General features: G+C 38.8%; 1 protein-coding gene across 3 annotated transcripts in view; it reads right to left on the minus strand.

Moving 5' to 3' along the window:
- The window catches only part of LOC135195672 (beta-alanine transporter-like), a 68,630-nt gene extending 64,586 nt beyond the window's left edge, over nt 1–4,044 (minus strand). For 2 of the 3 annotated variants that reach the window (XM_064222057.1, XM_064222058.1), the window contains exon 1: nt 3,814–4,043. The gene's annotated coding sequence lies outside the window, so the exon portion shown is untranslated. Of the gene's footprint in view, nt 1–3,813 lie in introns of all 3 variants that reach the window. The other variant, XM_064222059.1, reaches the window with a different exon arrangement.
- Nucleotides 4,045–16,200: the final 12,156 nt, after the last annotated feature.

Below are 16,200 nucleotides of genomic sequence, written 5' to 3' on the forward strand. Positions count from 1 at the left end.
GAGGTCGTTCATACTGGTGCATTCTATTTATCCGCGAATCCAGCGATGATAACAACCAAATCCAGTGAATTGAACACAACCAAAGAAACCGTTGATATACGTCGAGTGCAGATGCTTCCTCGCCCACTTTAACAATCTATCTGCTCCTCTATCCAGCCATAAAGGCCCCATTATTCTATCAAGGAAACAAAAAAAGAGAAACAAAAAAGACACAGGAAGTACTCAGACTTATCTCTCGCAGGCAACACTTCGTTTCACTCTCCTGTAACCCGATAGAGTCAAGCTAGTTGGTTTATAGTCATAAAATCCGAGAATGCAAAAAAGTATTTTACTAGTCTGGGGAGGTTAGGTATCACCTGTCTCGAGATGTTTTCAAGGCGTTATATATATATATATATATGGTGTGTGTGTGTGTATGTGTGGATAGTTAAATAGATACAACAGACTTACGTATTGGTAATGTCTATGTGTTATTACAGCGTCCCTATTCTTCTTCTGGTGTGCTTCACCTTTCCTCATCATAACGTTTTTCCTTTGTTACGATTGCCACAATTATTCTTATTATTCTTCCCCCACAACCATCATTAAACTTCCACGAAGGTGACAATAGACAGACTTGGGCCGCGGGCAAACTACTTTGCTCCTCACCCGGTGCTTCTCTCTCTCTCTCTCTCTCTCTCTCTCTCTCTCTCTCTCTCTCTCTCTCTCTCTGCGCTGCTTGTTGTTGCCAGTTACCTCTAAATCACTTCAAATCGTAAATTACATCGCCCCTAGACTTGGCATTTCCACTGCCTATACTCGTAAATTATGAAAACAAGTAAAAAAATGTTTTTCAACTTCAATTTACTTAAAACATATTTTGCTCCTCGAAAATAATTCTGCTGGGTGGGTTGAGTCCGTGCTTGCAAAAGGTTAACAGACCCACAGGGTATGTGCCGGCACACATGCACACTCATACACAGATTTGTATATAAACACTGGAAGGCTGTACTTATACGTCAACACATACATGCATATATTTATAAAGTAATATGATGCTACGGGGGCTGATTGCCGTTTTATTCCTGGTGAATGTACGGCGGTCTAGATGCCCCAATCTTCCAGTGTGTGTGTGTGTATAATATATAGAATATATATATATATATATATATATATATATATAATATATATAATATTTAATTACTATTAAATGCTGTAGTCTCTTTTAGGCTTCAAAATGTTGTTATGAAGAAACAACGAAATGCATCACAAATACGATGCGGTGTCTCTTAACCTACACTCCTCTTTTCCTACTGAGATTGAGATTTCCAAAACATCTGTCTGCTTACACTATATATATATATATATATATATATATATATATATATATATATATATATATATATATATGCGTGTGTGTGTGTGTGAGAGAGAGAGAGAGAGAGAGAGAGAGAGAGAGAGAGAGAGAGAGAGTTTTCCAGTTAATCGGCAATTGTTTGAGGGTGAGGTTACTAGCCCCATGACATTATTTTTAACTTCAGCAGAAGCTGGTAGGGGTAGGCACTAATTTACATGAGTGGACTGGTAGGCGCTTTAATTTTACCCTCAATATGCCTCTGTTGACTTTAGGATGTAAATGAGGTATCTGGGAGTTTGCTGACAATAACTGGTGGCAGCAAGGGCGAACAATGGCATGGTATATCAACTCCTTATATTGTTGTCCTTTTAATTTTTCAAACATCATCTCCTGCCTCATTCTCTCTACATAGTCATGTCACTGCGAAGCAGGTTATGAACAGAGAGGTGTATAACAACTGTTACTTTGGCTTCAAGAATTATGCAAATATGTGGAGATGAAAGGTCAAGAATATGAGAGGAAAGTAGGGCACAATGATTCTGAAATGACATGAGACTAATGTATGCAATGCATACGACAAAAGAAAACGCAAAAGAACGGTGAGAAAGTCACTAACCTTCAGGAAAAGAAGAATGTGGAATACTTGTTTCAAGCTAGATTGAATAACCAACTGAAAAAGGAACTTCATCCGCAGAGTAAGCAATGCATATCCTTTTTTGTATTTTACTAACCATAAGAGAGCATATATGCGACTAGCTACTAGCAACGACATCGGGACCCCTACCCTCCCGGACCCGATTACCCTCTCTGGTTAGCCAATGTCACTTTTTCCGGTATCATTCTCTGTCTATGGGCCTAGCGCTTTAGACTTGGTCTATAGGCCTATGCTTTCTAAAGACACCTGGCCACTCATCCAGATGAATCTGAATTGAATCTGATACATTGCTCGCTTCCGTCGAGGTTCGCTTCTTCCTCCTTCTTTTAGGTTTGGGCTAGCGAGGGCACAGAATTGCCACACCGACTGCCTCCACTTACGGAATACTTAATTACGTGTATACAGCAGAGTGCACTGAGACGATCAGCCTAATAAGCCGTTTCTAGCCATGTCCGAGAAATATAACAGAAAAAGAAGAGGAAGAACGAGCGTTAACCATGAAGGAATTAATGTACGTTCGCGTCTCTAAAAGGAAGAAATTTAATGTCTGACAGGGGAAACACCGAAGCAGGGAAAGAATTCCAGGTAAAGATGATATTATTGAACTGCCTTTTGATATAATAGTTGCACTATGCCTAATCAACAAATTTCATTGGTTTAAAAAATGGAAAAGTCTAGCATGTTTTCGCATAAACTTTCGTTCTGGTAACATTACCTGCAGAAATAGCACAGAGATTCCAACGTTCAGATGGTTAACAACTTCAGTATAAGAAAAGGATAGTCAAATTTACGGTTCCTTGTGAGAGCTAGCATTGAATCATGACTATGACAAAAATATATCCACTTTATGATCGCGTACTAAGTATAAAACTTTAGTGACAAAAAAGATTTACCAAGGCAGAGAGAGAGAAAGAGAGAGGGGGTGGAGATAGCGAGAGAGAGAGAAGGGGGGCCTAGTTTGATCTATGCTCTATTTCTAGTCTCAAGCAAACGGAATGCATACACGAAATCGTCTCCTCATTTCTAATAATGGCAGGCACTTATATACATCCAATCGATATTCATCTTTGTTGTATGAATATATAACTTGCATACCAAGTTTATTCCAATTTCTTTCTCTGTATAGGCTACACACATAAACCAGTTTCATTCTTATTCGCAATACCTATACACATCATTTCAAGCACCACACTAAAGGCACTATTCTCCTGTCATCTTTACCTGTTCACATTTTACTGTTCATTTTTCCTACACTACGCACACATGCACAACACAAATACTTATAAACGCACTCCCAGATTAAATATGTTCATTGTTCATTGATTGCTTTTCCATTAAGTACATGAGCACCTGGTGGGCGCGGCGTTTACTGCACACATATTATAATACAATATATATATATGTATATATATATAAAAATTATATATATATACATACTAACATACATACGTGTGTGCGTGTACATAACACCAATTCTGATACATGGCATATGCATGACACTCTTACCTTGCAGAACGCCAGCACAGGTAAAGGCAACGCATTTATCAACCCAGTTTAGGTAAAAACTTGAGCAGTCAAGTCGAAGTAAAACAACTTCCCTTTAGATAGTACTCCGAGTTACGAAAACTTCAACGCACAACTCTTGAACGTGCAGCATAAAAGGGGAAGTGAGGTCACACTGAACTCCCAAATGAAAAAAGAAATGTGGTTAATCACATCCTACCACAGGCGACGTAGGAGTAGTACCACCAGTAAGCCTCGGAGGAGGAACAAGCCAGGCCCGAACTCCCTGGCCCCTTATACAGTTGAGCAACCGACCTACCTTCCCACTTTCCAGGATTCGCTAAGAAGTCTTGGCTTCTTTTCAGTGTCACTGTTAGTGCGACGTCTCACGAATATTCTCAGTTCCACTCTTAACTATAGATGGATGGACAGACACAAATAGCAAGTTAGGTTTGGCTAAGTCGCTTGGTAGGAAAAAGGCGTACGGCCGGCCTAGCAGAGCGTGGCCTTGTGTACAACTGGTCGTGTTAACAGGCAGCCTGCAGACAGCAGTGAACCCGTTGTATCTCTCTCTCTCTCTCTCTCTCTCTCTCTCTCTCTCTCTCTCGAGTTGCCAATAAAGTTTATCTCGCATCTTTGCTAAATTTGTTCTTTCGCTACCCCGATGATATTTGATTTAGACTTGCAGGGATGTGTATCACAGAGCCATCTTTTTCAACCGTGGAAATATTGCAAATAATAAGAACCTTACCAAAACTAAGGAAGTAAAAGATGTTGCGCGCGTTGCAGTTCCCATAGCACGAAGCAATACATGAGAAAACTGTGTTGCAAAATACCGTTATATATAATTCCCAAACGACTTCCTTTCTCCAGTTTTTCGACCATCATATTACTCAATTGTCATCTGATGCAATGGTTGGCATGCTTAATATTCAGTTAGAAGCAAGCAGTTTGGCGGATGAAATTATCCCTACTTGGCAACGTTGCTGAATATCCTTTTAAGCAATTTGTTTATAAAATAAAAAGGGATACTACTGATATTTCACTGATAGGATGTAGATATTACTTACAATTACAGAATCACGGTTTCAGTTCTTGCACGATTATTGGAATCTCTCGATTTGTTTTACTACACTTCTAGTATTCGCTTGTTAATTCTGTACATAATTTAGGAATTTATTTCTGATTAGAAATTCATTTCTCGATATGATGTAGTTCGAATCCCACAATAAGCTGCAGGTCCCGTTGCTAAGTACCCAATTGGTTCCTAGCAGCTTAATATATATATGAATGTATGGTATATATTATATATATATATATATATATATATATATATATATATATATATATGAATGTATGTGTATATATATATATATATATATATATATATATATATATGTGTGTGTGTGTGCGTATGTGTGTGTAGGTGGGTGTGTGTGAGTGTGGGTGTGTAATTACGTTTGATCTATGTAAATTATTAAATATTTGACTTATAAAAACCAGGTTTGTGTTCATTCCAACGTTTACCCAGTTTATCAAGTTTTCCCTTTTGAATTTTTCGGTTAAGCTGCATTGTACAATATATAGAGGATATTGTACGTATTCGTAAAGAAAATATACGATCATTTTGACGCAGCAGTATAGATTGGTTCTTATAGATTTAAAAAAACGTGTAGAATTACATTAACAACATTTTAAAGAGTTCTGTACTGCAGCAGAGAATTCATCGTTGGCAAATGAATAAACGTCTAGTGTCCTTTTAAACAAACTTGTTGTTCTTGTTGATTTAGCTGGCTTTGTTTTAGCACGGGCTCTTGCTGCTAGAGCATCCTCTAACCAAACAAACATGACAGGTACCGGGTAGGACATGCAACAGGTGTCACGGTGAAACAAATTACACATCATTCTAGTCCAAGAACGAGGTGGATAGACACAATTGCCAGCGATCTTGAAGATGAAATCCAGAACCTAGAGGAAGCGAGGGAAATGGCTCGGGATAGAGACAGATGGAGAGGAACTGTATCAGCCTTATGCCACTGGCCAGTGGTGGGAAGATAAAGTAAAGTAAGTCTAGTCCCGGCAAGTCCCCACCAACACGAGAAGACCAAATCAGATTTTGTGATCGAATCTTTAAACAAGTGATTCAATCCCACAGACTCTGGCCTGGAACAAGCTGACAACGGTTCAAATCAGAGGGCGTCTTGGCTTCCTTTTATCAGAGATCAACAAGCTAATTACTATTCCTCACTTGTTTCTACCGTACAATACCTTCGGACTCAGTCCGGGTGCAAGCTACCGAAGGTTGAATCAGTCAACGTTTGTATAGATTCCTCACATGTAAGAATTTATATATATATATATATATAATATATATATATATATACTATATATATATAATATATATATTATATTATATATGTGTGTGTGTGTGTGTGTGTTGTGTGTGTGTGTGTGTGTGTGTATCTGTACCTTAATCGGTAGGATTAGCGCAGGTTGTTACATATTAATTTTGTACTACGGGTCCTGGAATTTATCGGAATAACAATTTTTAGATGACTAGCTCGGCCATGGTCTGTGCGCTCGGCTATGGATTGATAGACGGTCAGTTGAAAATGAGTTATTGCTAGATTACATTGGCCTTGTGCCAGCTTGGGCTCTTATTCGTATAAGCAGTCCGTACTTGTACTGTGGAAAATTAAACTGTCAATCTGATGCTCCTATCAGGAAATCAATATGGTCATCCACGTACAATATATATATACTATATAGCGTATAACCGATATTTGCTTACCGCCCATGGCTGATAAAAAGTTCTATAACTTTTTTATACTCAACGAACACTCGTTCTAAATAAGCCTGTGGGTTCAATAACTTGCAAAGCAAGCATCCACTGAACGAACTCCCTAAACACAAAAAGATGAAGCAGGAAGAAGAAGATAACCAAGCAAATGACGATAAATGAGCAAGCAGCTATTGCACCCTCTGTGCAAAACACGGTACAAGGTAAACGGTAACGGTGCATGACAATTTACAGTACCGGTAATTCTAAGGCGTCCCATGCAGACCTAAAGTTTACTACCAGGTAGAAGAACTGTTTCACAGCTTTACCGTAATGGCGAGTAATATCGTTCGCAATTTTACAGTGGAGTCAACCAGTTTTACAGTGATTAAAGTGAGGTCCCTTCATTATGGGAAAAGAAATAAAGATTTCCTGCGCTGGCCGATTCGACAAAGCATAAAAAAACGTCAGTTCATTGGTCTTCTGTTGGTATTGTTAAGCATACAGCATAATTATAACCAATCTCTACTTCTATTGAACATTTCCGGTATCCTTATCGGAACATGAGCCTCATACGGTGCTGAATCAGTTACACTAGTAAGATACCGTGACATTCTTTGCAGATTGAATACATCAAAAGCCCGTTAGTCCAACTGTAGGCTTAAGGTAAAGAATAAAAATCTACGGCCTACGGGAACAGCAAGACTCTGTGAATGCGTGCAAGCGTATGGTTATTGTTAGTGAGCACCACTGCTCTCTCGTTATTGGTCCGGCCAGGGGTCCGGCAGCTCTCTTTTTTAGTGGTTAAGTCGTCGCTCGCAACCACCACATCTTTGCAGCAGGCGCAGGACTTGTCGCGAGGAAGTACTTCTTGACCAAAATACCTGATTCTCCACTATCTTGATTACACCTGAATTATATAAGAAAACTGCCTAACATGTCCCTGATGTAGTGAATGTAACATAGACAAATCTCCCTGGGCATACTTCATTTACGCTGGGTCCTCCATTTTCTCGATTATTGGTCCTTTCAAACAAGGTGTCAAAACATAGAATTCTTGTCCTTGTTAGGCCTTTTTGGACTAAACTGAATATAGAATTGAGGTCAAAGGCCAAGCACTGGGACCTATGAGGCCATTCAGCGCTGATACGAAAATAGACAGCAAAAGGTTTGAAAGGTTTAACAGGAGGAAAACCTCGCAGTTGCACTATGACTCAATTGTTAGGAGAGGGTGGAAAGTAAGATGGAAGAAAGACAATATGAAAGGAAGTACAGTAAAAAGAACGAAAGGGGATGCAGTTAGCAACCCCTTAAGCAATGCCTACAGTGCACTGCATGAGGTGCAGTGACGGCACTACCTTCCCCACGGGATTAAGCCTTTTTGGGCAGAGAGAGAGAGAGAGAGAGAGTTGCCACTACGATCTGCTGTTTGCCGTCAGTTTTGGTTTCTTAATCATTATTATCAACTTGCAGTTTTTGTGTCTACCACAGCATGCTGAATGTGACGTGAATCAATGGGGTGGGGGTGGGGAGGAGTGTGGGCGTAAGTGGTTGCTCACAAGAACACAAAGGGCATCAATTTACAAGAAGAGAGCTATGCTTTCGTCAATCACAGTTTGCAACTCGACCATCGCATAAATTGGGGGAGAATCGAAGGTCATTCTCATGAGCAAGGATGTCAGTATTACAAGATGTGTGGAATCCTTTGCCTAGGAAAATAGGTTTACTATTGAACTTATTTGTAGACAATTTATGAGAATAAAAGCATGATTCTATAAAAATGTTATATAGTCTAGCTACGAAAGGTTGAGACTTTCCTATAATTAGCAGGTGACACGTGTCCCATCTTGCCGAAGGAGGTATTTAATGCTAATCCAAAAAGGAACACTTTCAGAATTAATCTTGACGTTGTGGTTAATTCTGAGAATGGACATATTCGAGCGTGCTATAGCACCTCCAGCCATTTTCTTATTACAAGTGACTTCGTTTTTCAGTAGTATATGCATGCATAGTATATAATATATATTATTTATATATATATATGATATATATAAATAATATATATGTGCTATATGTATACAGACTATATATATATATATATATATATATAATATATATATATATAGTATATATATATATCCAACTGTAATAGCCACAATGCCCTCTTAACTTCTTGAATTCTTTGCTCTTTTTTTTCTTTTTGGATACGCTTGTCACTACAAAGCCTGAAGATCCAGGTTCAACGATTTTTTTTTTTTTTTCATGAAATTGTGATGTCTGGTACCGGGAAACGAACCCAGGTCCATAATCACAAAGAGGTCACGTTGCCGACCTGACCACGAGAAGGATTAAAAGTCCACTCCCTCTCATACATACATATACCTGTCGTTTTCAGATATACTTATTGGATCTTCAGGCTTTGTAGTGACAAGCGTATCCAAAAAAGAGAGCAAAGTATTCAAGAAGTTAAGAGGGCATCGTGGCTATTACAGTGCATGTCTCTGGTAAAAAACAGTGACCAGTAGATTCTATATATATTATATATATATATATATATATATATATATATATATATATATATATATCAGCCTAAAAAGCGGATAAAAATTATTGTTGCCCACTTGACTACAATGGGTGAGGATAGGACTATTCCAGCTCAAATAAATATATCTGAAAACGACAGGTATATGTATGTATGAGAGTAAAAGACTTTTAATCATTCACGCATCAGGTCGGCAACGTGACCTCTTTGTGAATATGGGGCCTGGGTTCGTTTCCCGGTACCAGGCATCATAATTTTTTCCAAAAATTTCTTTGCATCACAATTTTTTCAAAAAATTTCTTTGAGTTTGGATCTTCTGGTTTTGTAGTGACAAACATATCCAAAAAAGAGCAAAGAGTTCAAGAAGTTAAGAGGGCATTGTGGCTATTACAGTTGCATATGTATCTGGTAAAAACTGTGACCAGTAGATTCTACATATACGTACACACATACTATATGTATTTATGTCGAATTTGTCTTTATATACATACATACATACATATATGTAAGTATGTATGTATATTCATAAAGACAAATTCCACGAAGGAAAGGGAAAAGATGGAATGCTGCAAGGCCTTTCGATTCTTGTCCTTTATATACTTAGCAGACAAGAAGTCGAAAGGCCTTGCAGAACTCCGTTGTTTCTCTTTCCTTCGTGGAATATATATATATATATATATATATATATATATATATATATATAATATATATATGTGTGTGTGTGTGTGTTGTGTGGTGTGTGTGTGTGTGTGTGTGTGTGTGTGCGGTGTGTGTGTGTGGTGTGTATAATTAAATTTTTCATTACGCCATATGAAAATAAAATGTGCAGCGGTCCAAGTATAATGTTTAATCTTTGTATTTTACTTTTGTACTGACGAATGGAGGGAGGTATCGGACTATCCACCTGTTACTGTGACCCGTGGTCACTTTAGTTAATCATTCATACACGAGGAAATGGTATCGCCGCTCAAAAAAATGCCAAATCTACCAGATTATCACCATTTTTCCTACGAGTTTCAACCTTTTGTAGCCAGCCTTAGTGTGATGTTTCTTTGGCCACACCTGTTGTTGGTCAACTTCAGAACGAGCGCATCATAGAGGTAGTTCTACCCCTTCCAGGAGACTACATAGGTCTAGGTCTATCTGCAGGAAACGACTACATTACCTGATCCCCCACAATCTCTTTCAACGACCGATTCTGGTTACCTTTTTCATAAACATCTTCGCTAGTTGTTTAAGTTTACTCTATTAGTAGTTCTTCCACTCTTAGTGAGGCTGAAAAGGAGAATCGTACAGATCTCGGAAGCTCTTTGTGTAATTTCACTTTAGGGTAAATACATTGTTACAGTTCGATCAATGTTGATTTTTTTAAAGACTCATGCTAACGCGGGTGTTTTTAGTTATCATCATCAATATGAACACTCTTAGTGCTTTTGAAAATATATTTACTGAGAATAATCTCAGGGGTAAACATTGAAAGGTATAACGCCCTGTTTTGCAGGCTGGTGACTACTTATGATTTAGCCAGCCTTATGCCAGGACATAACCTCGTATGAAGGTATCCTGTAAGTTTTGTAAATTATCGAAAGACCCAAGAGGCCTGGTACACACCTCTCTCTCTGTGAAGAGAAAAAACTTACAAATGAGCGGGATAAAACATGACATTTGTGCTGACTACTCGTACATATAAGCTTATGTAAACTTGGCAGTGTTAATAAATATGTCCCTTCCGTTAGCCAAAGATAAGTAAGATTGTCTGGAGGGTATTTTGTCAACTTAAACCATGTTGACAGATCAACGTGTCATTTGGTGGTGATCACATTCCGCTGAGAGTTCCTCGGGTCACAAGATTATTACATCTCTTTACTACCTTTGTAATCTCCCCTTATAATTACCTTCTCTGTTGAGGGAGGCCATCTTAGCATAGGATTTGTTTACACTTATAATGTAGGATACTGTGAATGATGAATTACGGTTTTTTTTTTTCTGGTGTTAAGGCTTCCCAATATATATAGAGACGTCGGTCCAAACTGGGCGGCTACACTGTCAACTTCATTGTAGGGGACTGCATATACTCCTGGTTGTCATTTATCGTTGAAGACCTCAGGTTCGAATGGTTTTGCGCAGATATATCTTTTGACGATGTCATTAAAGGCGGAGCAGTCTTGTAACTTGCAATGCTTAAGCCTCCGGTGGGTTAGTCTAATTCATCCGTGAAACGGAATTTCATGTTTTGCCTTTATTCTTACTTGGTTTTTCTTCGTTTAGAAATTGCAGCTTCTACAAAAATTAATGTTCGTCATATCTCCGGGCTCTTTAAAACCATCCAATTGTTATGCTTGAATTAATGGTCTCACTATGGCTGGAATTAGAAATATTTCATAGTAGCATGAGTCTTTTAATCAAAGGACGACTTCCACCGTTATTGAGCTGTACAAATTTCTTTGAAAATAAAATTATACAGAGAGCTTTCGAGAATCCGCAATTTTCAAAATATAGGGGAGAAGGTGGTAATATGAAAATAGGCAATATCTCGCCTGATCTGCCTGCCATCTGTTGCTAATTAAGTCACCCATATCAATTACTTCCACCTCATGCCACCAGAGTACGTTGGTGTCACTAGCTTCAAGTCGGTGGCACTGAGACGACACTGTTTACTTTTTGCCCTGTGAAACTTTATTTTAGGTAAGATTCACATTTGTTTACACTATTCAAACTAATATATATGAGGTATGCAATATAGTATGCTGATTAGGTGTAAGATCAGTTGTTAAAATGGCATAGCTAATTTTCTAGAAACTATTGTTTGGCTTGAATTTCTGCTGACTATATATGAAAATGGCGTGGGGTGGCATTATGAAACAGCCTGTTCCATATTACAACTACTTACCGTACCTAGTTTCATATTACCACCATTTTTTCTTTTCAGGTTGCTATGCCAAGAAAGAAATTACTACCAGCTAAAAAGGGATTAAGACAAAAATGGGAAGCAGAAGACACCCTAAGGCTATAGGCTAAGTGCAGTCTGTGAAGGCACAAAAACAATGAATGAAGCTGCAAGGAACTTCAAGTCCCTAAAGCTACCTTATCAAGAAAGGTGGCAGAATGTATGCGTGGTGCTGATCCAAATGTCATGGCTAACCAAAAGTTAGGAAGAAACCCTACTCTTCCTGTAAAACTCTAGGAGCAGCTTGTAGAATACCGCCTGTTAATGGAGAGGAAATTCTATTACAAGTGATGACATATGGTGGATGGCTTATCAACTGGCAGAGAAAAATTGTCTCAACAATCCATTCAGTAACAAAATAGCTGGCAGGGCGTGATTTGATCACTTCATGCACAGACACAAGGATAAGTTATCAGTGAGAAAACCAGAAGGAACTTCACTTGCTCGAGCAGTCGGTTTCAACAAAGAAAGCGTAATGAGCTTTTTTGATCTGTTGGAAAATGAATACTCAATAAAGAAATATCCTCCCAATCGTGTCTATAATGTTGACGAGACTGGCCTTAGTATTTTTCAGACTAAACTGCCACATGTTGGAAAGAAAGGAAAAAAACAGATAGGTGCTCTCACTGCTGCAGAGAGTCTTGTGACCATCATGGCATGTATGAGCGCAGAAGGAGACTTTGTGCCTTGATGATCTTCCCCCGCACCAACTGGACTGACAGGCTGATGAAAGGAGCACCTCCTGGAGCTGTCATCCTTCAGGCTGGGTCCAATCTCATCTTTTTACGGATTGGTTCTCCCATTTCATTGACCACACTAAGCCTTCAGCTGAATCCCCAGTTATACTTATCCTGGACAGCCACCATTCCCACACCAGAAACCCCGATGTTATTTTGAAAGCAAGAGAACACCATGTTAGCCTTGTGTGTCTGCCACCTAACACTACCCACATGCTTCAACTACTTGATCGTTTTCATACTAAAGACATACTATAGTGAAGAAGTCAGACAGGCACTGAGAACTAGTGGTATGGACACCAATGACATTGCAGAGAAGTTTGGGAAGGCATATCTTAAAGTACAGACAGGGGCAATAGCAGTCAAAGGTTTCAAATGTACTGGAATCTTTCCACTAGACAGGGGTGTTTTTGATGACGGCTGAACACAGGCTACTGACCATGACAACAGATCTCGACAGATTCTGTCAACATCAGCAAGTCCATCAACATCAGCAGGCCCATCAACAGCAGTAGGTGTATCTACTGTGGATTTGTTTCTCTTTGGCTGGAACAATAGTGAAAGTAAGTATCGGTCTAGAATTTTATTTTTCATATACATTACTATGTCCTTTTTAGTTTTCATAGTTAAGTAGAATTTTTTAAAAAAAAGCAGTTTTTATTCTTCCATTTTTTTTGTTTTATAATTTTATTACAGCCAACAGCTTTTAAGCCTTGTTAATATGATACCTTTTAAGGGAAAAATGTTGTGTATGTATCTCTCGTATCTCTTCCATTTCATGATCCCTAGTCCACGTTTAGTAAAAGGAAAGCCACTTAGAATAACACGCGAATATGTTTAATACCAAGGACCATATTGCTACGCAGAAAGTTTGGCCACAGGATTTTTTACTGAGTGTAAAGGGGGAATCTGTCACTCGTCACTTGATTAAGATACTTATTATGTCGGTTTCATTGTTAAATTGGTTCACTCTTTCTTTTACTTTTTCCCCTGATAAAGTGCAGAACTCTTTCTAAAAGTGCTTTTGTGAAAAGGAAAGCTACACAGACACACACTCACAAAGCGTGAAAGTTTACTTCTTATTCCGGTTATGTCTTGAATTAAACCCCGGAGATTTCACTCTTTTTTTTAGTTTAAAATACCACATTTCTTTCTTTATTCCGCTGACTAAATAATCATAAAATGAATGATAGTAGTGGAAACCTCTGCAGGGAAAGAAGATACTTTATAGTCACCGTTCCCGTAGGGGAGCCCGCGGCCGTCAGTGCACCTAACGTGGCTTGCTGTAGGCACTACTCAAGCGTCTTTGCAGTGTCCCTTCGGCCCCTCACTGCAACCCTTTTCGTTCCTTTTACTGTACCTCCGATGATATTCTGTTCCATCCATCTGACTTTCCACCCTCTCGAGTTCCTCGTTGGACGAGTCAGCCACATGCTCGACTACTGATCTCAGGGTCCGGGTTCGATTCCCTACTCTGCCAACACGGAATTAAAGGAATTTATTTCTGGTGGCATAAATTCATTTCTCGATGTGGTTCGGATCCCACAATAAGCTTTAGGTCCCGTTGCTAAGTAACCAATTAGTTACTTGTCACGTAAAAATATCTAATCGTTCGGACCAGCCCTAGGAGAGCTGTCAATCAGCTCAGTGGTCTGGTAAAACTAAGATATACTTAACTTTTTTCCACCCTTTCTAACATTGATTCATAGTGCAACTGCGAGGTTTTCCTCCTGTTACACCTATCAAACCTTCTTACTGCCAACTTCCCTTTCAGTGCTCAACGACCTCGTAGATTCCAGTGATTGGCCTTTGGCCTAAATTCTATATTCTATTATATAGCCACCGTCGTTACAATAGTTATCAAAACTGGAAGACAGTTTACAGAAATCTCATATCAGCGCTCACTTTGATTGAAAACATCCCAAGGGATATATTCCACCTAGATACTTTCTCTTTGTAGCTCTCTATTTGGAACTTCCTTTAGAATGTAATTCAATGTCTTTCTGTTATTTTAACATGACATTATTCATGATAGCATATTTCCTCTCAGTAAAAGCACCACAGTCAACTTCAGTATAACAGAGCCAAGTAATAAAGCAGGAGTACGACCTTACAAGTTATAACTTTCAATCCCAGAAGACCACCAAAGTAATAAGACCCTCTAAACTTACTAGCAAAGGAACTTATTACATTCAGGTGAATTCAAAGACAATTAAAGTAATAACAGGAGTCATTTACAAAGGAGGCGAACAATTGCAAAGCTATACAATAATTTATGTAGAAAGTGAACTTTCAGAGAAACTGAATTTATCTTGCTTCCTGAAGACCTACTATAAACGCCATACGAAAATTAAGTGCAAGAAAAAATACTCAAATCAATTTCTATAAGAATTTATAAAAACCCGAAGCCAAAGACACAAAGCAAGAAATGAAATACCAGTATCAAAATCGAAAGGAGAGGAGGAATCATGTGAAAGAAAATCTGAGGGATTCAAATGTGGTAGAAATCTAGCCATTTGTAACAGATGAAACAGTTAAGTTTACGTCCTTTGGTGCATCACTGCTCCCTGAAATGAGATAATAATGAGTTAAAAGCCACAATAATATATGTACTCTAAAATACAAAAATGGTGAAAAACAAGGAGCCTCTTTTATTTTTTACCTTTTTGTATTTTGGAAAAATGCAGTATCACATACATTATTGTGGCTTTTAACTCATTGTCCATGATTATGTTTATAGAAAGAATAGGATCGTGGCCTGATCGTTATTAACAGTAAACATGAATCTCTGCCTTTAACAAGTAATTGTATGGTTATAATAAGAACTTTCTAAAAAGTTATTTATTTTTACATTACAAACATTTGATATTCAGAAGATTGTATGATGATGATAATTATTAGACGCTACTAAGCAAAGGAGCTAAAAACGAGTGACCTCGTTGACTTCTTTACTTTGCCACTGGGAGAATTGGAATTTTACTAAGCAGTAATCTTCTCACTTGGTTATCATAATGGACAGAGCATTTCTATACCCTAGTGGATCATCTGTTATTGGTCTCCTCTGCTGGAGTGCAGAGTATCGTAACACATATGCCATGGGTAGTGGAATGTGACTTGCATGGTCATCATAATGTCAGTCTCCCGATGTCTCTCAACGAATGGGACGACAGTATAATGCTGGTATCACACTAGTCATTTCTTGCTCGTGGTTTTGGCCAGCATCCAGCCGATGCTCACGAGCAAAAGTGTTGTATCGTCACACTAGGACCTCGTGGTTTCGAGGAGCAGTAGGAAAAAGTAAACAAAACTGATCAGCTGATATCATCATGGCGCTTAGAAATTGTCGGACTGTTGCAAGATGTGCTGCAGTGATGTGTTTTCTCGGAATCTTACGTGAATGCAAGGGTAACAAAAAACGCTTGTGGGTTCGAGAGTGGCTCAGGAGAAGAGAAGCCAAAGGTCTGAGAGTACGTCCTGTCAGCAGCAGCCATCTTGTTTGTTTACACTACGTGGTCGTTCGTGGTTCGTGCTCGGTGCTTCCCGTCCAGTCGGGAAGCCAATATCTCGAGCTAAAAGCTCCCGGATTTCCATTTTCGGCAGCAACAGCTCGCTGCTGGAGAAAAAAAAGGCCTAGTGTGAGGCCACCTTAAGGGGTGCAGTGGAACTCAAGCTACCTTGGAAGTGAGCAACTTGGTGCTGTT

This window comes from Macrobrachium nipponense, chromosome 16 (genome assembly GCF_015104395.2).
Source record: "Macrobrachium nipponense isolate FS-2020 chromosome 16, ASM1510439v2, whole genome shotgun sequence".
NCBI lineage: Eukaryota > Metazoa > Arthropoda > Malacostraca > Decapoda > Palaemonidae > Macrobrachium > Macrobrachium nipponense.